Source organism: Leuresthes tenuis, unplaced genomic scaffold (assembly GCF_036924035.1).
Source record: "Leuresthes tenuis unplaced genomic scaffold, fLeuTen1.0.hap1 SCAF_12, whole genome shotgun sequence".
NCBI lineage: Eukaryota > Metazoa > Chordata > Actinopteri > Atheriniformes > Atherinopsidae > Leuresthes > Leuresthes tenuis.
The window spans coordinates 916381-935120 of NW_027325366.1; the positions used below are offsets into that span (position 1 = coordinate 916381).

At 49.5% G+C, this 18740-nt stretch overlaps 37 non-coding genes and 2 pseudogenes across 37 annotated transcripts; all 39 read left to right on the forward strand.

Moving 5' to 3' along the window:
• The first annotated feature begins 78 nt into the window (after positions 1-78).
• LOC140266001 (U5 spliceosomal RNA) lies at positions 79-192 on the forward strand. Its single transcript, XR_011906675.1, has one exon. It is a non-coding gene; the product is annotated as a U5 spliceosomal RNA (small nuclear RNA).
• A 249-nt stretch (positions 193-441) lies between these two features.
• LOC140266496 (U2 spliceosomal RNA) lies at positions 442-632 on the forward strand. The gene has a single exon (XR_011907121.1). It is a non-coding gene; the product is annotated as a U2 spliceosomal RNA (small nuclear RNA).
• Positions 633-1040: 408 nt separating this feature from the next.
• Positions 1041-1153, forward strand: LOC140265815 (U5 spliceosomal RNA). Its single transcript, XR_011906505.1, has one exon. It is a non-coding gene; the product is annotated as a U5 spliceosomal RNA (small nuclear RNA).
• Positions 1154-1429: 276 nt separating this feature from the next.
• LOC140320492 (U2 spliceosomal RNA) lies at positions 1430-1620 on the forward strand. Its single transcript, XR_011918337.1, has one exon. It is a non-coding gene; the product is annotated as a U2 spliceosomal RNA (small nuclear RNA).
• A 409-nt stretch (positions 1621-2029) lies between these two features.
• LOC140265774 (U5 spliceosomal RNA) lies at positions 2030-2143 on the forward strand. The gene has a single exon (XR_011906468.1). It is a non-coding gene; the product is annotated as a U5 spliceosomal RNA (small nuclear RNA).
• Positions 2144-2409: 266 nt separating this feature from the next.
• Positions 2410-2600, forward strand: LOC140266348 (U2 spliceosomal RNA). The gene has a single exon (XR_011906986.1). It is a non-coding gene; the product is annotated as a U2 spliceosomal RNA (small nuclear RNA).
• A 407-nt stretch (positions 2601-3007) lies between these two features.
• Positions 3008-3121, forward strand: LOC140265766 (U5 spliceosomal RNA). Its single transcript, XR_011906460.1, has one exon. It is a non-coding gene; the product is annotated as a U5 spliceosomal RNA (small nuclear RNA).
• Positions 3122-3395: 274 nt separating this feature from the next.
• LOC140320209 (U2 spliceosomal RNA) lies at positions 3396-3586 on the forward strand. The gene has a single exon (XR_011918079.1). It is a non-coding gene; the product is annotated as a U2 spliceosomal RNA (small nuclear RNA).
• Positions 3587-3995: 409 nt separating this feature from the next.
• LOC140265705 (U5 spliceosomal RNA) lies at positions 3996-4109 on the forward strand. The gene has a single exon (XR_011906405.1). It is a non-coding gene; the product is annotated as a U5 spliceosomal RNA (small nuclear RNA).
• A 267-nt stretch (positions 4110-4376) lies between these two features.
• Positions 4377-4567, forward strand: LOC140320301 (U2 spliceosomal RNA). The gene has a single exon (XR_011918162.1). It is a non-coding gene; the product is annotated as a U2 spliceosomal RNA (small nuclear RNA).
• Positions 4568-4966: 399 nt separating this feature from the next.
• LOC140266102 (U5 spliceosomal RNA) lies at positions 4967-5080 on the forward strand. Its single transcript, XR_011906768.1, has one exon. It is a non-coding gene; the product is annotated as a U5 spliceosomal RNA (small nuclear RNA).
• Positions 5081-5355: 275 nt separating this feature from the next.
• LOC140266529 (U2 spliceosomal RNA) lies at positions 5356-5546 on the forward strand. Its single transcript, XR_011907151.1, has one exon. It is a non-coding gene; the product is annotated as a U2 spliceosomal RNA (small nuclear RNA).
• A 386-nt stretch (positions 5547-5932) lies between these two features.
• LOC140320681 (U5 spliceosomal RNA) lies at positions 5933-6046 on the forward strand. The gene has a single exon (XR_011918471.1). It is a non-coding gene; the product is annotated as a U5 spliceosomal RNA (small nuclear RNA).
• A 249-nt stretch (positions 6047-6295) lies between these two features.
• LOC140320223 (U2 spliceosomal RNA) lies at positions 6296-6486 on the forward strand. Its single transcript, XR_011918092.1, has one exon. It is a non-coding gene; the product is annotated as a U2 spliceosomal RNA (small nuclear RNA).
• A 386-nt stretch (positions 6487-6872) lies between these two features.
• On the forward strand, positions 6873-6986 carry LOC140266090 (U5 spliceosomal RNA). The gene has a single exon (XR_011906757.1). It is a non-coding gene; the product is annotated as a U5 spliceosomal RNA (small nuclear RNA).
• Positions 6987-7261: 275 nt separating this feature from the next.
• On the forward strand, positions 7262-7452 carry LOC140320168 (U2 spliceosomal RNA). The gene has a single exon (XR_011918041.1). It is a non-coding gene; the product is annotated as a U2 spliceosomal RNA (small nuclear RNA).
• A 409-nt stretch (positions 7453-7861) lies between these two features.
• Positions 7862-7975, forward strand: LOC140266091 (U5 spliceosomal RNA). The gene has a single exon (XR_011906758.1). It is a non-coding gene; the product is annotated as a U5 spliceosomal RNA (small nuclear RNA).
• Positions 7976-8250: 275 nt separating this feature from the next.
• LOC140320319 (U2 spliceosomal RNA) lies at positions 8251-8441 on the forward strand. Its single transcript, XR_011918179.1, has one exon. It is a non-coding gene; the product is annotated as a U2 spliceosomal RNA (small nuclear RNA).
• Positions 8442-8818: 377 nt separating this feature from the next.
• LOC140320916 (U5 spliceosomal RNA) lies at positions 8819-8932 on the forward strand. The gene has a single exon (XR_011918686.1). It is a non-coding gene; the product is annotated as a U5 spliceosomal RNA (small nuclear RNA).
• A 275-nt stretch (positions 8933-9207) lies between these two features.
• Positions 9208-9398, forward strand: LOC140320203 (U2 spliceosomal RNA). The gene has a single exon (XR_011918073.1). It is a non-coding gene; the product is annotated as a U2 spliceosomal RNA (small nuclear RNA).
• A 408-nt stretch (positions 9399-9806) lies between these two features.
• LOC140320917 (U5 spliceosomal RNA) lies at positions 9807-9920 on the forward strand. Its single transcript, XR_011918687.1, has one exon. It is a non-coding gene; the product is annotated as a U5 spliceosomal RNA (small nuclear RNA).
• Positions 9921-10187: 267 nt separating this feature from the next.
• LOC140320198 (U2 spliceosomal RNA) lies at positions 10188-10378 on the forward strand. The gene has a single exon (XR_011918069.1). It is a non-coding gene; the product is annotated as a U2 spliceosomal RNA (small nuclear RNA).
• Positions 10379-10754: 376 nt separating this feature from the next.
• LOC140320668 (U5 spliceosomal RNA) lies at positions 10755-10868 on the forward strand. Its single transcript, XR_011918459.1, has one exon. It is a non-coding gene; the product is annotated as a U5 spliceosomal RNA (small nuclear RNA).
• Positions 10869-11143: 275 nt separating this feature from the next.
• Positions 11144-11334, forward strand: LOC140266418 (U2 spliceosomal RNA). The gene has a single exon (XR_011907049.1). It is a non-coding gene; the product is annotated as a U2 spliceosomal RNA (small nuclear RNA).
• Positions 11335-11743: 409 nt separating this feature from the next.
• Positions 11744-11857, forward strand: LOC140266061 (U5 spliceosomal RNA). Its single transcript, XR_011906730.1, has one exon. It is a non-coding gene; the product is annotated as a U5 spliceosomal RNA (small nuclear RNA).
• Positions 11858-12124: 267 nt separating this feature from the next.
• Positions 12125-12315, forward strand: LOC140320157 (U2 spliceosomal RNA). The gene has a single exon (XR_011918031.1). It is a non-coding gene; the product is annotated as a U2 spliceosomal RNA (small nuclear RNA).
• Positions 12316-12724: 409 nt separating this feature from the next.
• Positions 12725-12838, forward strand: LOC140320669 (U5 spliceosomal RNA). The gene has a single exon (XR_011918460.1). It is a non-coding gene; the product is annotated as a U5 spliceosomal RNA (small nuclear RNA).
• A 275-nt stretch (positions 12839-13113) lies between these two features.
• On the forward strand, positions 13114-13304 carry LOC140266349 (U2 spliceosomal RNA). The gene has a single exon (XR_011906987.1). It is a non-coding gene; the product is annotated as a U2 spliceosomal RNA (small nuclear RNA).
• A 409-nt stretch (positions 13305-13713) lies between these two features.
• Positions 13714-13827, forward strand: LOC140266039 (U5 spliceosomal RNA). The gene has a single exon (XR_011906710.1). It is a non-coding gene; the product is annotated as a U5 spliceosomal RNA (small nuclear RNA).
• Positions 13828-14094: 267 nt separating this feature from the next.
• On the forward strand, positions 14095-14264 carry LOC140320626 (U2 spliceosomal RNA; annotated as a pseudogene).
• A 409-nt stretch (positions 14265-14673) lies between these two features.
• LOC140320762 (U5 spliceosomal RNA) lies at positions 14674-14787 on the forward strand. The gene has a single exon (XR_011918546.1). It is a non-coding gene; the product is annotated as a U5 spliceosomal RNA (small nuclear RNA).
• Positions 14788-15062: 275 nt separating this feature from the next.
• LOC140266351 (U2 spliceosomal RNA) lies at positions 15063-15253 on the forward strand. Its single transcript, XR_011906988.1, has one exon. It is a non-coding gene; the product is annotated as a U2 spliceosomal RNA (small nuclear RNA).
• Positions 15254-15662: 409 nt separating this feature from the next.
• LOC140266040 (U5 spliceosomal RNA) lies at positions 15663-15776 on the forward strand. The gene has a single exon (XR_011906711.1). It is a non-coding gene; the product is annotated as a U5 spliceosomal RNA (small nuclear RNA).
• Positions 15777-16043: 267 nt separating this feature from the next.
• Positions 16044-16213, forward strand: LOC140320627 (U2 spliceosomal RNA; annotated as a pseudogene).
• A 409-nt stretch (positions 16214-16622) lies between these two features.
• Positions 16623-16736, forward strand: LOC140265607 (U5 spliceosomal RNA). Its single transcript, XR_011906316.1, has one exon. It is a non-coding gene; the product is annotated as a U5 spliceosomal RNA (small nuclear RNA).
• A 275-nt stretch (positions 16737-17011) lies between these two features.
• LOC140320376 (U2 spliceosomal RNA) lies at positions 17012-17202 on the forward strand. The gene has a single exon (XR_011918231.1). It is a non-coding gene; the product is annotated as a U2 spliceosomal RNA (small nuclear RNA).
• A 399-nt stretch (positions 17203-17601) lies between these two features.
• LOC140266042 (U5 spliceosomal RNA) lies at positions 17602-17715 on the forward strand. The gene has a single exon (XR_011906712.1). It is a non-coding gene; the product is annotated as a U5 spliceosomal RNA (small nuclear RNA).
• Positions 17716-17982: 267 nt separating this feature from the next.
• LOC140320374 (U2 spliceosomal RNA) lies at positions 17983-18173 on the forward strand. The gene has a single exon (XR_011918229.1). It is a non-coding gene; the product is annotated as a U2 spliceosomal RNA (small nuclear RNA).
• A 409-nt stretch (positions 18174-18582) lies between these two features.
• Positions 18583-18696, forward strand: LOC140320736 (U5 spliceosomal RNA). Its single transcript, XR_011918522.1, has one exon. It is a non-coding gene; the product is annotated as a U5 spliceosomal RNA (small nuclear RNA).
• Positions 18697-18740: the final 44 nt, after the last annotated feature.

The following is an 18740-nucleotide window of genomic DNA, read 5'->3' on the forward strand; positions in this document are numbered from 1 at the left end:
CAACCAAGCAAAGCTCACCATGGGGAAGGTGGCTATGCCAACTAGCCTGATGCCCTGCTCCCGCAGTGACGGATAATCGTACTCTGGTTTCTCTTCATAACGTACAAGTCTTTCGCCTTTTACTAAAGATTTCTGTGGAGAGCAGCACTAATGAGTTGTTTCTATTATTGGCAGGCTTTACCTTTGCGGCTGAAGCCCTTTCTGTCTGTGCAAAAGAAATCTTGTTCCTGTGCAGAGTGACTTCTCTGAGTAGAGTCGCCTTACTTGTTGCGACTCTGCCGATGTTGCTTGAATGGTGCTCGCGGGAGTGCAAAGTTATACCATTTAAAAGGGCTGAAGAGTGCTCAGTGACTCTCTGGCCACCTATGGCCATGAAAAGAACACAGCGACAAGTGCGCATTGTGCCAGGAAGGGCCCTCGGACGTGAACCAGTGGACAGTTATCGCTTCTCGGCCATTTGGCTAAGATCAAGTGTAGTATCTGTTCTTATCAGTTTAATATCTGATATGTCCTCTATACGAGGACTACATATTAAATGGATTTTTAGGAACAGGAGTTGAAAAAGGAGCTTGCTCCGTTCACTCCAAGCATCGACCCGGTACTGCAGTGCCGCTGGGAACGGTGCGCTCTTCTCTGCTCTTGTGAAAAAGCAAACAGTGGTGCAGGATGGAAGTTTCAGGGAGCCCAAGATGAAATTCTCTTTTAGTCTGCTGAGAAAAGGGAGTGAATGCGAGGCAGACTTTCACACGGCTCTGGGAGCGAGCCGAGTGCGGGCTAACCGGGAGATTACTTGAAAGAAACGCGACACCGAATGAGCGCTCAGAAAAAAGCCTCAATACGGTGTTTCCCGTGGTGTTTGTGGCTGCCTTGTCTTTTGCACAGAGTAAAAGACAAGGCAGCCATCGAATAGGGCCCGATTGTTCCTACTTGGTCAGCCGAGGAGCAAGGGGGAGCAAGCGTCTCAACCAAACAAAGCTCACCATGGGGAAGGTGGCTATGCCAACTGGCCTGGTGCCCTGCTCCCGCAGTGACGGATAATTGTACTCTGGTTTCTCTTCATAACGTACAAGTCTTTCGCCTTTTACTAAAGACTTCCGTGGAGAGCAGCACTAATGAGTTGCTTCTAGTTTTGGCAGGCTTTACCTTTGCGGGTGAAGCCCTTTCTGTCTGTGCAAAAGAAATCTTGTTCCTGTGCAGAGTGACTTCCCTGAGTCGAGTCACCTTACTTGTTGTGACTGTGCCGATGTTGCTTGAATGGTGCTCGCGGGAGTGCAAAGTTATACCATTTAAAAGTGCTAAAGAGTGCTCAGTGCAGCGGGTGGGCGGAGGTGCAAAGTGACTCTCTGGCCACCTATGGCCATAAAAAGAACACCGCGACAAGTGCGCATTGTGCCAGGAAGGGCCCTCGGACGTGAACCAGTGGACAGTTATCGCTTCTCGGCCTTTTGGCTAAGATCAAGTGTAGTATCTGTTCTTATCAGTTTAATATCTGGTATGTCCTCTATACGAGGACTACATATTAAATGGATTTTTAGGAACAGGAGTTGAAAAAGGAGCTTCCTCCGTTCACTCCAAGCATCGACCTGGTACTGCAGTGCCCCTGGGAACAGTGCGCTCTTCTCTGCTCTTGTGAAAAAGCAAACAGTGGTGCAGGATGGAAGTTTCAAAGAGCCCACGATGAAATTTTCTTTTAGTCTGCTGAGAAAAGGGAGTGAATTCGAGGCAGACTTTAACACGGCTCTGGGAGCGAGCCGAGTGCGGGCTAACCCGGAGAATTGCTTGAAAGAAACGCGACACCAAATGAGCGCCCAGGACAAAGCCTCAATACGGTGTTTCCCGTGGTGTTTGTGGCTGCCTTATCTTTTGCACAGAGTAAAAGACAAGGCAGCCATCAAATAGGGCCCGATTGTTCCTACTTGGTCAGCCGAGGAGCAAGGGGGAGCAAGCGTCTCAACCAAGCAAAGCTCACCATGGGGAAGGTGGCTATGCCAACTGGCCTGGTGCCCTGCTCCCGCAGTGACGGATAATCGTACTCTGGTTTCTTTTCATAACGTACAAGTCTTTTGCCTTTTACTAAAGACTTCCGTGGAGAGCAGCACTAATGAGTTGTTTCTTTTTTTGGCAGGCTTTACCTTTGCGGGTGAAGCCCTTTCTGTCTGTGCAAAAGAAATCTTGTTCCTGTGCAGAGTGACTTCCCTGAGTAGAGTCGCCTTACTTGTTGTGACTGTGCCGATGTTGCTTGAATGGTGCCCGCGGGAGTGCAAAGTTATACCATTTAAACTGCTGAAGAGTGCTCAGTGCAGCGGAGGTGCAAAGTGACTCTCTGGCTACCTATGGCCATAAAAAGAACACCGCGACAAGTGCGCATTGTGCCAGGAAGGGCCCTCGGACGTGAACCAGTGGACAGTTATCGCTTCTCGGCCTTTTGGCTAAGATCAAGTGTAGTATCTGTTCTTATCAGTTTAATATCTGATATGTCCTCTATACGAGGACTACATATTAAATGGATTTTTAGGAACAGGAGTTGAAAAAGGAGCTTGCTCCGTTCACTCCAAGCATCGACCCGGTACTGCAGTGCCGCTGGGAACGGTGCGCTCTTCTCTGCTCTTGTGAAAAAGCAAACAGTGGTGCAGGATGGGAGTTTCAGGGAGCCCAAGATGAAATTTTCTTTTAGTCTGCTGAGAAAAGGGAGTGAATGCGAGGCAGACTTTAACACGGCTCTGGGAGCGAGCCGAGTGCGGGCAAACCGGGAATTGCTTGAAAGAAACGCGACAGCGAATGAGCGCTCAGAACAAAGCCTCAATACGGTGTTTCCCGTGGTGTTTGTGGCTGCCTTGTCTTTTGCACAGAGTAAAAAACAAGGCAGCCATCGAATAGGGCCCGATTGTTCCTACTTGGTTAGCCGAGGAGCAAGGGGGAGCAAGCCTCTCAACCAAGCAAAGCTCACCATGGGGAAGGTGGCTATGCCAACTGGCCTGGTGCCCTGCTCCCGCAGAGATGGATAATCGTACTCTGGTTCCTCCTCATAACGTACAAGTCTTTCGCCTTTTACTAAAGACTTCCGTGGAGAGCAGCACTAATGAGTTGTTTCTATTTTTGGCAGGCTTTACCTTTGCGGGTGAAGCCCTTTCTGTCTGTGCAAAAGAAATCTCTTCCTGTGCAGAGTGACTTCCCTGAGTAGAGTCGCCTTACTTGTTGTGACTCTGCCGATGTTGCTTGAATGGTGCTCGCGGGAGTGCAAAGTTATACCATTTAAAAGGGCTGAAGAGTGCTCAGTGCAGCGGGTGGGCGGAGGTGCAAAGTGACTCTCTGGCCACCTATGGCCATAAAAAGAACACCGCGACAAGTGCGCATTGTGCCAGGAAGGGCCCTCGGACGTGAACCAGTGGACAGTTATCGCTTCTCGGCCTTTTGGCTAAGATCAAGTGTAGTATCTGTTCTTATCAGTTTAATATCTGATATGTCCTCTATACGAGGACTACATATTAAATGGATTTTTAGGAACATGAGTTGAAAAAGGAGCTTGCTCCGTTCACTCCAAGCATCGACCCGGTATTGCAGTGCCGCTGGGAACGGTGCGCTCTTCTCTGCTCTTGTGAAAAAGCAAACAGTGGTGCAGGATGGAAGTTTCAGGGAGCCCACGATGAAATTTTCTTTTAGTCTGCTGAGAATAGGGAGTGAATTCGAGACAGACTTTAACACGGCTCTGGGAGCGAGCCGTTTGCGGGCTAACCGGGAGAATTGCTTGAAAGAAACGCGACACCGAATGAGCGCTCAGAACAAAGCCTCAATACGGTGTTTCCCGTGTTGTTTGTGGCTGCCTTGTCTTTTGCACAGAGTAAAAGACAAGGCAGCCATCGAATAGGGCCCGATTGTTCCTACTTGGTCAGCCGAGGAGCAAGGGGGAGCAAGCGTCTCAACCAAGCAAAGCTCACCATGGGGAAGGTGGCTATGCCAACTGGCCTGGTGCCCTGCTCCTGCAGTGACGGTTAATCGTACTCTGGTTTCTCTTCATAATGTACAAGTCTTTTGCCTTTTACTAAAGACTTCCGTGGAGAGCAGCACTAATGAGTTGTTTCTATTTTTGGCAGGCTTTACCTTTGCGGGTGAAGCCCTTTCTGTCTTTGCAAAAGAAATCTTGTTCCTGTGCAGAGTGACTTCCCTGAGTAGAGTCGCCTTACTTGTTGTGACTGTGCCGATGTTGCTTGAATGGTGCTCGCGGGAGTGCAAAGTTATACCATTTAAAAGGGCTGAAGAGTGCTCAGTGCAGCGAAGGTGCAAAGTGACTCTCTGGCCACCTATGGCCATAAAAAGAACACCGTGACAAGTGTGCATTGTGCCAGGAAGGGCCCTCGGACGTGAACCAGTGGACAGTTATCGCTTCTCGGCCCTTTGGCTAAGATCAAGTGTAGTATCTGTTCTTATCAGTTTAATATCTGATATGTCCTCTATGCGAGGACTACATATTAAATGGATTTTTAGGAACAGGAGTTGAAAAAGGAGCTTGCTCTGTTAACTCCAAGCATCGACCCGGTACTGCAGTGCCGCAGGGAACGGTGCGCTCTTCTCTGCTCTTGTGAAAAAGCAAAAAGTGGTGCAGGATGGAAGTTTCAGGGAGCCCAAGATGAAATTTTCTTTTAGTCTGCTGAGAAAAGGGAGTGAATGCGAGGCAGACTTTAACACGGCTCTGGGAGCGAGCCGAGTGCGGGCTAACCGGGAGAATTGCTTGAAAGAAACACGACACCGAATGAGCGCTCAGTACAAAGCCTCAATACGGTGTTTCCCGTGGTGTTTGTGGCTGCCTTGTCTTTTTCACAGAGTAAAAGACAAGGCAGCCATTGAATAGGGCCCGATTGTTCCTACTCGGTCAGCCGGGGAGCAAGCGTCTCAACCAAGGAAAGCTCACCATGGGGAAGGTGGCTATGCCAACATGCCTGGTGCCCTGCTCCCGCAGTGACACATAATCGTACAATGGTTTCTCTTCATAACGTACTAGTCTTTCGCCTTTTACTAAAGGCTTCCGTGGAGAGCAGCACTAATGAGTTGTTTCTATTTTTGGCAGGCTTTACCTTTGCGGGTGAAGCCCTTTCTGTCTGTGCAAAAGAAATCTTGTTCCTGTGCAGAGTGACTTCCCTGAGTAGAGTCGCCTTACTTGTTGTGACTGTGCCGATGTTGCTTGAATGGTGCTCGCGGGAGTGCAAAGTTATACCATTTAAAAGGGCTGAAGAGTGCTCGGTGCAGCGTGTGGGCGGAGGTGCAAAGTGACTCTCTGGCCACCTATGGCCATAAAAATAACACCGCGACAAGTGCGCATTGTGCCAGGAAGGGCCCTCGGACGTGAACCAGTGGACAGTTATCGCTTCTCGGCCTTTTGGCTAAGATCAAGTGTAGTATCTGTTCTTATCAGTTTAATATCTGATATGTCCTCTATACGAGGACTACATATCAAATGGATTTTTAGGAACAGGAGTTGAAAAAGGAGCTTGCTCCGTTCACTCCAAGCATCGACCCGGTACTACAGTGCCGCTGGGAACGGTGCGCTCTTCTCTGCTCTTGTGAAAAAGCAAACAGTGGTGCAGGATGTAATTTTCTTTAAGTCTGCTGAGAAAAGGGAGTGAATGCGAGGCAGACTTTATCACGGCTCTGGGAGCGAGCCGAGTGCGGGCTAACCGGGATAATTGCTTGAAAGAAACGCGACACTGAATGAGCGCTCAGAACAAAGCCTCAATACGGTGTTTCCCGGGGTGTTTGTGGCTGCCTTGTCTTTTGCACAGAGTAAAAGACAAGGCAGCCATCGAATAGGGCCCGATTGTTCCTACTTGGTCAGCCGGGGAGCAAGGGGGAGCAAGCGTCTCAACCAAGCAAAGCTCACCATGGGGAAGGTGGCTATGCCAACTGGCCTGGTGCCCTGCTCCCGCAGTGACGGATAATCGTACTCTGGTTTCTCTTCATAACGTACAAGTCTTTCGCCTTTTACTAAAGACTTCCGTGGAGAGCAGCACTAATGAGTTGTTTCTATTTTTGGCAGGCTTTACCTTTACGGGTGAAGCCCTTTCTGTCTGTGCAAAAGAAATCTTGTTCCTGTGCAGAGTGACTTCCCTGAGTAGAATCGCCTTACTTGTTGTGACTGTGCCGATGTTGCTTGAATGGTGCTCGCGGGAGTGCAAAGTTATACCATTTAAAAGGGCTGAAGAGTGCTCAGTGACTCTCTGGCCACCTATGGCCATAAAAAGAACACCGCGACAAGTGCGCATTGTGCCAGGAAGGGCCCTCGGACGTGAACCAGTGGACAGTTATCGCTTCTCGGCCTTTTGGCTAAGATCAAGTGTAGTATCTGTTCTTATCAGTTTAACATCTGATATGTCCTCTATACGAGGAGTACATATTAAATGGATTTTTAGGAACAGGAGTTGAAAAAGGAGCTTGCTCCGTTCACTCCAAGCATCGACCCGGTACTGCAGTGCCGCTGGGAACGGTGCGCTCTTCTCTGCTCTTGTGAAAAAGCAAACAGTGGTGCAGGATGGAAGTTTCTTTTAGTCTGCTGAGAAAAGGGAGTGAATGCGAGGCAGACTTTAACACGGTTCTGGGAGCGAGCCGAGTGCGGGCTAACCGGGAGAATTGCTTGAAAGAAACGCGACACCGAATGAGCGCTCAGACCAAAGCCTCAATACGGTGTTTCCCGTGGTGTTTGTGGCTGCCTTGTCTTTTGCACAGAGTAAAAGACAAGGCAGCCATCGAATAGGGCCCGATTGTTCCTACTTGGTCAGCTGAGGAGCAAGGGGGAGCAAGCGTCTCAACCAAGCAAAGCTCACCATGGGGAAGGTGGCTATGCCAACTGGCCTGGTGCCCTGCTCACGCAGTGATGGATAATCGTACTCTGGTTTCTCTTCATAAGGTACAAGTCTTTCGCCTTTTACTAAAGACTTCCGTGGAGACCAGCACTAATGAGTTGTTTCTATTTTTGCCAGGCTTTACCTTTGCGGGTGAAACCCTTTCTGTCTGTGCAAAAGAAATCTTGTTCCTGTGCAGAGTGACTTCCCTGAGTAGAGTCGCCTTACTTGTTGTGACTGTGCCGATGTTGCTTGAATGGTGCTCGCGGGAGTGCAAAGTTATACCATTTAAAAGGGCTGAAGAGTGCTCAGTGCAGCGGGTGGGCGGAGGTGCAAAGTGACTCTCTGGCCACCTATGGCCATAAAAAGAACACCGCGACAAGTGCGCATTGTATCAGGAAGGGCCCTCGGACGTGAACCAGTGGACAGTTATCGCTTCTCGGCCTTTTGGCTAAGATCAAGTGTAGTATCTGTTCTTATCAGTTTAATATCTGATATGTCCTCTATACGAGGACTACATATTAAATGGATTTTTAGGAACAGGAGTTGAAAAAGGAGCTTGCTCCGTTCACTCCAAGCATCGACCTGGTACTGCAGTGCCGCTGGGAATGGTGCGCTCTTCTCTGCTCTTGTGAAAACGCAAACAGTGGTGCAGGATGGAAGTTTCACGGAGCCCAAGATGAAATTTTCTTTTAGTCTGCTGAGAAAAGGGAGTGAATGCGAGGCAGACTTTAACACGGCTCTGGGAGCGAGCCGAGTGCGGGCTAACCGGGAGAATTGCTTGAAAGAAACGCGACACCGAATGAGCGCTCAGAACAAAGACTCAATACGGTGTTTCCCGTGGTGTTTGTGGCTGCCTTGTCTTTTGCACAGAGTAAAAAAAAAGGCAGCCATCGAATAGGGCCCGATTGTTCCTACTTGGTCAGCTGAGGAGCAAGGGGGAGCAAGCGTCTCAACCAAGCAAAGCTCACCATGGGGAAGGTGGCTATGCCAACTGGCCTGGTGCCCTGCTCACGCAGTGATGGATAATCGTACTCTGGTTTCTCTTCATAAGGTACAAGTCTTTCGCCTTTTACTAAAGACTTCCGTGGAGACCAGCACTAATGAGTTGTTTCTATTTTTGCCAGGCTTTACCTTTGCGGGTGAAACCCTTTCTGTCTGTGCAAAAGAAATCTTGTTCCTGTGCAGAGTGACTTCCCTGAGTAGAGTCGCCTTACTTGTTGTGACTGTGCCGATGTTGCTTGAATGGTGCTCGCGGGAGTGCAAAGTTATACCATTTAAAAGGGCTGAAGAGTGCTCAGTGCAGCGGGTGGGCGGAGGTGCAAAGTGACTCTCTGGCCACCTATGGCCATAAAAAGAACACCGCGACAAGTCCGCATTGTGCCAGGAAGGGCCCTCGGACGTGAACCAGTGGACAGTTATCGTTTCTCGGCCTTTTGGCTAAGATCAAGTGTAGTATCTGTTCTTATCAGTTTAATATCTGATATGTCCTCTTTACGAGGACTACATATTAAATGGATTTTTAGGAACAGGAGTTGAAAAAGGAGCTTGCTCCATTCACTCCAAGCATCGACCCGGTACTGCAGTGCCGCTTGGAACGGTGCGCTCTTCTCTGCTCTTGTTAAAAAGCAAACAGTGGTGCAGGATGGAAATTTTCTTTTAGTCTGCTGAGAAAAGGGACTGAATGCGAGGCAGACTTTAACACGGCTCTGGGAGCGAGCCGAGTGCGGGCTAACCGGGAGAATTGCTTGAAAGAAACGCGACACCGAATGAGCGCTCAGAACAAAGCCTCAATACGATGTTTCCCGTGGTGTTTGTGGCTGCCTTGTCTTTTGCACAGAGTAAAAGACAAGGCAGCCATCGAATAGGGCCCGATTGTTCCTACTTGGTCAGCCGGGGAGCAAGCGTCTCAACCAAGCAAAGCTCACCATGGGGAAGGTGGCTATGCCAACTGGCCTGGTGCCCTGCTCCCGCAGTGACGGATAATCGTACTCTGGTTTCTCTTCATAACGTACAAGTCTTTCGCCTTTTACTAAAGACTTCCGTGGAGAGCAGCACTAATGAGTTGTTTCTATTTTTGGCAGGCTTTACCTTTGCGGGTGAAGCCCTTTCTGTCTGTGCAAAAGAAATCTTGTTCCTGTGCAGAGTGACTTCCCTGAGTAGAGTCGCCTTACTTGTTGTGACTGTGCCGATGTTGCTTGAATGGTGCTCGCGGGAGTGCAAAGTTATACCATTTAAAAGGGCTGAAGAGTGCTCAGTGCAGCGGGTGGGCGGAGGTGCAAAGTGACTCTATGGCCACCTATGGCCATAAAAAGAACACCGCGACAAGTGCGCATTGTGCCAGGAAGGGCCCTCGGACGTGAACCAGTGGACAGTTATTGCTTCTCGGCCTTTTGGCTAAGATCAAGTGTAGTATCTGTTCTTATCAGTTTAATATCTGATATGTCCTCTATACGAGGACTACATATTAAATGGATTTTTAGGAACAGGAGTTGAAAAAGGAGCTTGCTCCGTTAACTCCAAGTGTCGACCTGGTACTGCAGTGCTGCTGGGAACGGTGCGCTCTTCTCTGCTCTTGTGAAAAAGCAAACAGTGGTGCAGGATGGAAGTTTCAGGGAGCCCAAGATGAAATTTTCTTTTAGTCTGCTGAGAAAAGGGAGTGAATGCTAGGCAGACTTTAACACGGCTCTGGGAGCGATCCGAGTGCGGGCTAACCGGGAGAATTGCTTGAAAGAAACGCGACACTGAATGAGCGCTCAGAACAAAGCCTCAATACGGTGTTTCCCGTGGTGTTTGTGGCTGCCTTGTCTTTTGCACAGAGTAAAAGACAAGGCAGCCATCGAATAGGGCCAGATTGTTCCTACTTGGTCAGCCGAGGAGTAGGGGGAGCAAGCGTCTCAACCAAGCAAAGCTCACCATGGGGAAGGTGGCTATGCCAACTGGCCTGGTGCCCTGCTCCCGCAGTGACGGATAATCGTACTCTGGTTTCTCTTCATAACGTACAAGTCTTTCGCCTTTTACTAAAGACTTCCGTGGAGAGCAGCACTAATGAGTTGTTTCTATTTTTGGCAGGCTTTACCTTTGCGGGTGAAGCCCTTTCTGTCTGTGCAAAAGAAATCTTGTTCCTGTGCAGAGTGACTTCCCTGAGTAGAGTCGCCTTACTTGTTGTGACTGTGCCGATGTTTCTTGAATGGTGCTCGCGGGAGTGCAAAGTTATACCATTTAAAAGGGCTGAAGAGTGCTCAGTGCAGCGGAGGTGCAAAGTGACTCTCTGGCCACCTATGGCCATAAAAAGAACACCGCGACAAGTGCGCATTGTGCCAGGAAGGGCCCTCGGACGTGAACCAGTGGACAGTTATCGCTTCTCGGCCTTTTGGCTAAGATCAAGTGTAGTGTCTGTTCTTATCAGTTTAATATCTGATATGTCCTCTATACGAGGACTACATATTAAATGGATTTTTAGGAACAGGAGTTGAAAAAGGAGCTTGCTCCGTTCACTCCAAGCATCGACCCGGTACTGCAGTGCCACTGGGAACGGTGCGCTCTTCTCTGCTCTTGTGAAAAAGCAAACAGTGGTGCAGGATGGAAGTTTCTTTTAGTCTGCTGAGAAAAGGGAGTGAATGCGAGGCAGACTTTAACATGGCTCTGGGAGCGAGCCGAGTGTGGGCAAACCGGGAGAATTGCTTGAAAGAAACGCGACACCGAATGAGCGTTCAGAACAAAGCCTCAATACGGTGTTTCCCGTGGTGTTTTTGGCTGCCTTGTCTTTTGCACAGAGTAAAAGACAAGGCAGCCATCGAATAGGGCCCGATTGTTCCTACTTGGTCAGCCGAGGAGCAAGCGTCTCAACCAAGCAAAGCTCACCATGGGGAAGGTGGCTATGCCAACTGGCCTGGTGCCCTGCTCCCGCAGTGACGGATAATCGTACTCTGGTTTCTCTTCATAGCGTACAAGTCTTTCGCCTTTTACTAAAGACTTCCGTGGAGAGAAGCACTAATGAGTTGTTTCTATTTTTGGCAGGCTTTACCTTTGCGGGTGAAGCCCTTTCTGTCTGTGCAAAAGAAATCTTGTTCCTGTGCAGAGTGACTTCCATGAGTAGAGTCGCCTTACTTGTTGTGACTGTGCCGATGTTGCTTGAATGGTGCTCGCGGGAGTGCAAAGTTATACCATTTAAAAGGGCTGAAGAGTGCTCAGTGCAGCGGGTGGGCGGAGGTGCAAAGTGACTCTCTGGCCACCTATGGCCATAAAAAGAACACCGCGACAAGTGCGCATTGTGCCAGGAAGGGCCCTCGGACGTGAACCAGTGGACAGTTATAGCTTCTCGGCCTTTTGGCTAAGATCAAGTGTAGTATCTGTTCTTATCAGTTTAATATCTGATATGTCCTCTATACGAGGACTACATATTAAATGGATTTTTAGGAACAGGAGTTGAAAAAGGAGCTTGCTCCGTTCACTCCAAGCATCGACCCGGTACTGCAGTGCTGCTGGGAACGGTGCGCTCTTCTCTGCTCTTGTGAAAAAGCAAACAGTGGTGCAGGAAGGAAGTTTCAGGGAGCCCAAGATGAAATTTTCTTTTAGTCTGCTGAGAAGAGGGAGTGAATGCGAGGCAGACTTTAACACGGCTCTGGGAGCGAGCCGAGTGCGGGCTAACCGGGAGAATTGCTTGAAAGAAACGCGACACCGAATGAGCGCTCAGAACAAAGCCTCAATACGGTGTTTCCCGTGGTGTTTGTGGCTGCCTTGTCTTTTGCAGAGAGTAAAAGACAAGGCAGCCATCGAATAGGGCCCGATTGTTCCTACTTGGTCAGCCGAGGAGCAAGGGGGAGCAAGCGTCTCAACCAAGCAAAGCTCACCATGGGGAAGGTGGCTATGCCAACTGGCCTGGTGCCCTGCTCCCGCAGTGACGGATAATCGTACTCTGGTTTCTCTTCATAACGTACAAGTCATTCGCCTTTTACTAAAGACTTCCGTGGAGAGCAGCAGTAATGAGTTGTTTCTATTTTTGGCAGGCTTTACCTTTGCGGGTGAAGGCCTTTCTGTCTGTGCAAAAGAAATCTTGTTCCTGTGCAGAGTGACTTCCCTGAGTAGAGTCGCCTTACTTGTTGTGACTGTGCCGATGTTGCTTGAATGGTGCTCGCGGGAGTGCAAAGTTATACCATTTAAAAGGGTGCTCAGTGCAGCGGGTGGGCGGAGGTGCAAAGTGACTCTCTGGCCACCTATGGCCATAAAAAGAACACCGCGACAAGTGCGCATTGTGCCAGGAAGGGCCCTCGGACGTGAACCAGTGGACAGTTATCGCTTCTCGGCCTTTTGGCTAAGATCAAGTGTAGTATCTGTTCTTATCAGTTTAATATCTGATATGTCCTCTATACGAGGACTACATATTAAATGGATTTTTAGGAACAGGAGTTGAAAAAGGAGCTTGCTCCGTTCACTCCAAGCATTGACCTGGTACTGCAGTGCTGCTGGGAACGGTGCGCTCTTCTCTGCTCTTGTGAAAAAGCAAACCGTGGTTCAGGATGGAAGTTTCAGGGAGCCCAAGATGAAATTTTCTTTTAGTCTGCTGAGAAAAGGGAGTGAATGCGAGGCAGACTTTAACACGGCTCTGGGAAAGAGCCGATTGCGGGCTAACCGGGAGAATTGCTTGAAAGAAACGCGACACTGAATGAGCGCTCAGAACAAAGCCTCAATACGGTCTTTCCCGTGGTGTTTGTGGCTGCCTTGTCTTTTGCACAGAGTAAAAGACAAGGCAGCCATCGAATAGGGCCCGATTGTTCCTACTTGGTCAGCCGAGGAGCAAGGGGGAGCAAGCGTCTCAACCAAGCAAAGCTCACCATGGGGAAGGTGGCTATGCCAACTGGCCTGGTGCCCTGCTCCCGCAGTGACGGATAATCGTACTCTGGTTTCTCTTCATAGCGTACAAGTCTTTCGCCTTTTACTAAAGACTTCCGTGGAGAGAAGCACTAATGAGTTGTTTCTATTTTTGGCAGGCTTTACCTTTGCGGGTGAAGCCCTTTCTGTCTGTGCAAAAGAAATCTTGTTCCTGTGCAGAGTGACTTCCCTGAGTAGAGTCGCCTTACTTGTTGTGACTGTGCCGATGTTGCTTGAATGGTGCTCGCGGGAGTGCAAAGTTATACCATTTAAAAGGGCTGAAGAGTGATCAGTGCAGCGGGTGGGCGGAGGTGCAAAGTGACTCTCTGGCCACCTATGGCCATAAAAAGAAAACCGCGACAAGTGCGCATCGTGCCAGGAAGGGCCCTCGGACGTGAACCAGTGGACAGTTATCGCTTCTCGGCCTTTTGGCTAAGATCAAGTGTAGTATCTGTTCTTATCAGTTTAATATCTGATATGTCCTCTATACGAGGACTACATATTAAATGGATTTTTAGGAACAGGAGTTGAAAAAGGAGCTTGCTCCGTTCACTCCAAGCATCGACCCGGTACTGCAGTGCCGCTGGGAACGGTGCGCTCTTCTCTGCTCTTGTGAAAAAGCAAACAGTGGTGCAGGAAGGAAGTTTCAGGGAGCCCAAGATGAAATTTTCTTTTAGTCTGCTGAGAAGAGGGAGTGAATGCGAGGCAGACTTTAACACGGCTCTGGGAGCGAGCCGAGTGCGGGCTAACCGGGAGAATTGCTTGAAAGAAACGCGACACCGAATGAGCGCTCAGAACAAAGCCTCAATACGGTGTTTCCCGTGGTGTTTGTGGCTGCCTTGTCTTTTGCACAGAGTAAAAGACAAGGCAGCCATCGAATAGGGCCCGATTGTTCCTACTTGGTCAGCCGAGGAGCAAGGGGGAGCAAGCGTCTCAACCAAGCAAAGCTCACCATGGGGAAGGTGGCTATGCCAACTGGCCTGGTGCCCTGCTCCCGCAGTGACGGATAATCGTACTCTGGTTTCTCTTCATAACGTACAAGTCATTCGCCTTTTACTAAAGACTTCCGTGGAGAGCAGCACTAATGAGTTGTTTCTATTTTTGGCAGGCTTTACCTTTGCGGGTGAAGCTCTTTCTGTCTGTGCAAAAGAAATCTTGTTCCTGTGCAGAGTGACTTCCCTGAGTAGAGTCGCCTTACTTGTTGTGACTGTGCCGATGTTGCTTGAATGGTGCTCGCGGGAGTGCAAAGTTATACCATTTAAAAGGGTGCTCAGTGCAGCGGGTGGGCGGAGGTGCAAAGTGACTCTCTGGCCACCTATGGCCATAAAAAGAACACCGCGACAAGTGCGCATTGTGCCAGGAAGGGCCCTCGGACGTGAACCAGTGGACAGTTATCGCTTCTCGGCCTTTTGGCTAAGATCAAGTGTAGTATCTGATATGTCCTCTATACGAGGACTACATATTAAATGGATTTTTAGGAACAGGAGTTGAAAAAGGAGCTTGCTCCGTTCACTCCAAGCATCGACCTGGTACTGCAGTGCTGCTGGGAACGGTGCGCTCTTCTCTGCTCTTGTGAAAAAGCAAACCGTGGTGCATGATGGAAGTTTCAGGGAGCCCAAGATGAAATTTTCTTTTAGTCTGCTGAGAAAAGGGAGTGAATGCGAGGCAGACTTTAACACGGCTCTGGGAAAGAGCCGATTGCGGGCTAACCGGGAGAATTGCTTGAAAGAAACGCGACACCGAATGAGCGCTCAGAACAAAGCCTCAATACGGTGTTTCCCGTGGTGTTTGTGGCTGCCTTGTCTTTTGCACAGAGTAAAAGACAAGGCAGCCATCGAATAGGGCCCGATTGTTCCTACTTGGTCAGCCGAGGAGCAAGGGGGAGCAAGCGTCTCAACCAAGCAAAGCTCACCATGGGGAAGGTGGCTATGCCAACTGGCCTGGTGCCCTGCTCCCGCAGTGACGGATAATCGTACTCTGGTTTCTCTTCATAGCGTACAAGTCTTTCGCCTTTTACTAAAGACTTCCGTGGAGAGAAGCACTAATGAGTTGTTTCTTTTTTTGGCAGGCTTTACCTTTGCGGGTGAAGCCCTTTCTGTCTGTGCAAAAGAAATCTTGTTCCTGTGCAGAGTGACTTCCCTGAGTAGAGTCGCCTTACTTGTTGTGACTGTGCCGATGTTGCTTGAATGGTGCTCGCGGGAGTGCAAAGTTATACCATTTAAAAGGGCTGAAGAGTGATCAGTGCAGCGGGTGGGCGGAGGTGCAAAGTGACTCTCTGGCCACCTATGGCCATAAAAAGAAAACCGCGACAAGTGCGCATCGTGCCAGGAAGGGCCCTCGGACGTGAACCAGTGGACAGTTATCGCTTCTCGGCCTTTTGGCTAAGATCAAGTGTAGTATCTGTTCTTATCAGTTTAATATCTGATATGTCCTCTATACGAGGACTACATATTAAATGGATTTTTAGGAACAGGAGTTGAAAAAGGAGCTTGCTCCGTTCACTCCAAGCATCGACCCGGTACTGCAGTGCCGCTGGGAACGGTGCGCTCTTCTCTGCTCTTGTGAAAAAGCAAACAGTGGTGCAGGAAGGAAGTTTCAGGGAGCCCAAGATGAAATTTTCTTTTAGTCTGCTGAGAAGAGGGAGTGAATGCGAGGCAGACTTTAACACGGCTCTGGGAGCGAGCCGAGTGCGGGCTAACCGGGAGAATTGCTTGAAAGAAACGCGACACCGAATGAGCGCTCAGAACAAAGCCTCAATACGGTGTTTCCCGTGGTGTTTGTGGCTGCCTTGTCTTTTGCACAGAGTAAAAGACAAGGCAGCCATCGAATAGGGCCCGATTGTTCCTACTTGGTCAGCCGAGGAGCAAGGGGGAGCAAGCGTCTCAACCAAGCAAAGCTCACCATGGGGAAGGTGGCTATGCCAACTGGCCTGGTGCCCTGCTCCCGCAGTGACGGATAATCGTACTCTGGTTTCTCTTCATAACGTACAAGTCATTCGCCTTTTACTAAAGACTTCCGTGGAGAGCAGCACTAATGAGTTGTTTCTATTTTTGGCAGGCTTTACCTTTGCGGGTGAAGCTCTTTCTGTCTGTGCAAAAGAAATCTTGTTCCTGTGCAGAGTGACTTCCCTGAGTAGAGTCGCCTTACTTGTTGTGACTGTGCCGATGTTGCTTGAATGGTGCTCGCGGGAGTGCAAAGTTATACCATTTAAAAGGGTGCTCAGTGCAGCGGGTGGGCGGAGGTGCAAAGTGACTCTCTGGCCACCTATGGCCATAAAAAGAACACCGCGACAAGTGCGCATTGTGCCAGGAAGGGCCCTCGGACGTGAACCAGTGGACAGTTATCGCTTCTCGGCCTTTTGGCTAAGATCAAGTGTAGTATCTGATATGTCCTCTATACGAGGACTACATATTAAATGGATTTTTAGGAACAGGAGTTGAAAAAGGAGCTTGCTCCGTTCACTCCAAGCATCGACCTGGTACTGCAGTGCTGCTGGGAACGGTGCGCTCTTCTCTGCTCTTGTGAAAAAGCAAACCGTGGTGCATGATGGAAGTTTCAGGGAGCCCAAGATGAAATTTTCTTTTAGTCTGCTGAGAAAAGGGAGTGAATGCGAGGCAGACTTTAACACGGCTCTGGGAAAGAGCCGATTGCGGGCTAACCGGGAGAATTGCTTGAAAGAAACGCGACACCGAATGAGCGCTCAGAACAAAGCCTCAATACGGTGTTTCCCGTGGTGTTTGTGGCTGCCTTGTCTTTTGCACAGAGTAAAAGACAAGGCAGCCATCGAATAGGGCCCGATTGTTCCTACTTGGTCAGCCGAGGAGCAAGGGGGAGCAAGCGTCTCAACCAAGCAAAGCTCACCATGGGGAAGGTGGCTATGCCAACTGGCCTGGTGCCCTGCTCCCGCAGTGACGGATAATCGTACTCTGGTTTCTCTTCATAGCGTACAAGTCTTTCGCCTTTTACTAAAGACTTCCGTGGAGAGCAGCACTAATGAGTTGTTTCTATTTTTGGCAGGCTTTACCTTTGCGGGTGAAGCCCTTTCTGTCTGTGCAAAAGAAATCTTGTTCCTGTGCAGAGTGACTTCCCTGAGTAGAGTCGCCTTACTTGTTGTGACTGTGCCGATGTTGCTTGAATGGTGCTCGCGGGAGTGCAAAGTTATACCATTTAAAAGGGCTGAAGAGTGCTCAGTGCAGCGGGTGGGCGGAGGTGCAAAGTGACTCTCTGGCCACCTATGGCCATAAAAAGAAAACCGCGACAAGTGCGCATCGTGCCAGGAAGGGCCCTCGGACGTGAACCAGTGGACAGTTATCGCTTCTCGGCCATTTGGCTAAGATCAAGTGTAGTATCTGTTCTTATCAGTTTAATATCTGATATGTCCTCTATACGAGGACTACATATTAAATGGATTTTTAGGAACAGGAGTTGAAAAAGGAGCTTCCTCCGTTCACTCCAAGCATCGACCCGGTACTGCAGTGCCGCTGGGAACGGTGCGCTCTTCTCTGCTCTTGTGAAAAAGCAAACAGTGGTGCAGGAAGGAAGTTTCAGGGAGCCCAAGATGAAATTTTCTTTTAGTCTGCTGAGAAGAGGGAGTGAATGCGAGGCAGACTTTAACACGGCTCTGGGAGCGAGCCGAGTGCGGGCTAACCGGGAGAATTGCTTGAAAGAAACGCGACACCGAATGAGCGCTCAGAACAAAGCCTCAATACGGTGTTTCCCGTGGTGTTTGTGGCTGCCTTGTCTTTTGCACAGAGTAAAAGACAAGGCAGCCATCGAATAGGGCCCGATTGTTCCTACTTGGTCAGCCGAGGAGCAAGCGTCTCAACCAAGCAAAGTTCACCATGGGGAAGGTGGCTATGCCAACTGGCCTGGTGCCCTGCTCCCGCAGTGACGGATAATCGTACTCTGGTTTCTCTTCATAACGTACAAGTCATTCGCCTTTTACTAAAGACTTCCGTGGAGAGCAGCACTAATGAGTTGTTTCTATTTTTGGCAGGCTTTACCTTTGCGGGTGAAGCCCTTTCTGTCTGTGCAAAAGAAATCTTGTTCCTGTGCAGAGTGACTTCCCTGAGTAGAGTCGCCTTACTTGTTGTGACTGTGCCGATGTTGCTTGAATGGTGCTCGCGGGAGTGCAAAGTTATACCATTTAAAAGGGTGCTCAGTGCAGCGGGTGGGCGGAGGTGCAAAGTGACTCTCTGGCCACCTATGGCCATAAACAGAACACCGCGACAAGTGCGCATTGTGCCAGGAAGGGCCCTCGGACGTGAACCAGTGGACAGTTATCGCTTCTCGGCCTTTTGGCTAAGATCAAGTGTAGTATCTCTTCTTATCAGTTTAATATCTGATATGTCCTCTATACGAGGACTACATATTAAATGGATTTTTAGGAACAGGAGTTGAAAAAGGAGCTTGCTCCGTTCACTCCAAGCATCGACCTGGTACTGCAGTGCTGCTGGGAACGGTGCGCTCTTCTCTGCTCTTGTGAAAAAGCAAACAGTGGTGCAGGATGGAAGTTTCAGGGAGCCCAAGATGAAATTTTCTTTTAGTCTGCTGAGAAAAGGGAGTGAATGCGAGGCAGACTTTAACACGGCTCTGGGAAAGAGCCGATTGCGGGCTAACCGGGAGAATTGCTTGAAAGAAACGCGACACCGAATGAGCGCTCAGAACAAAGCCTCAATACGGTGTTTCCCGTGGTGTTTGTGGCTGCCTTGTCTTTTGCACAGAGTAAAAGACAAGGCAGCCATCGAATAGGGCCCGATTGTTCCTACTTGGTCAGCCGAGGAGCAAGGGGGAGCAAGCGTCTCAACCAAGCAAAGCTCACCATGGGGAAGGTGGCTATGCCAACTGGCCTGGTGCCCTGCTCCCGCAGTGACGGATAATCGTACTCTGGTTTCTCTTCATAGCGTACAAGTCTTTCGCCTTTTACTAAAGACTTCCGTGGAGAGAAGCACTAATGAGTTGTTTCTTTTTTTGGCAGGCTTTACATTTGCGGGTGAAGCCCTTTCTGTCTGTGCAAAAGAAATCTTGTTCCTGTGCAGA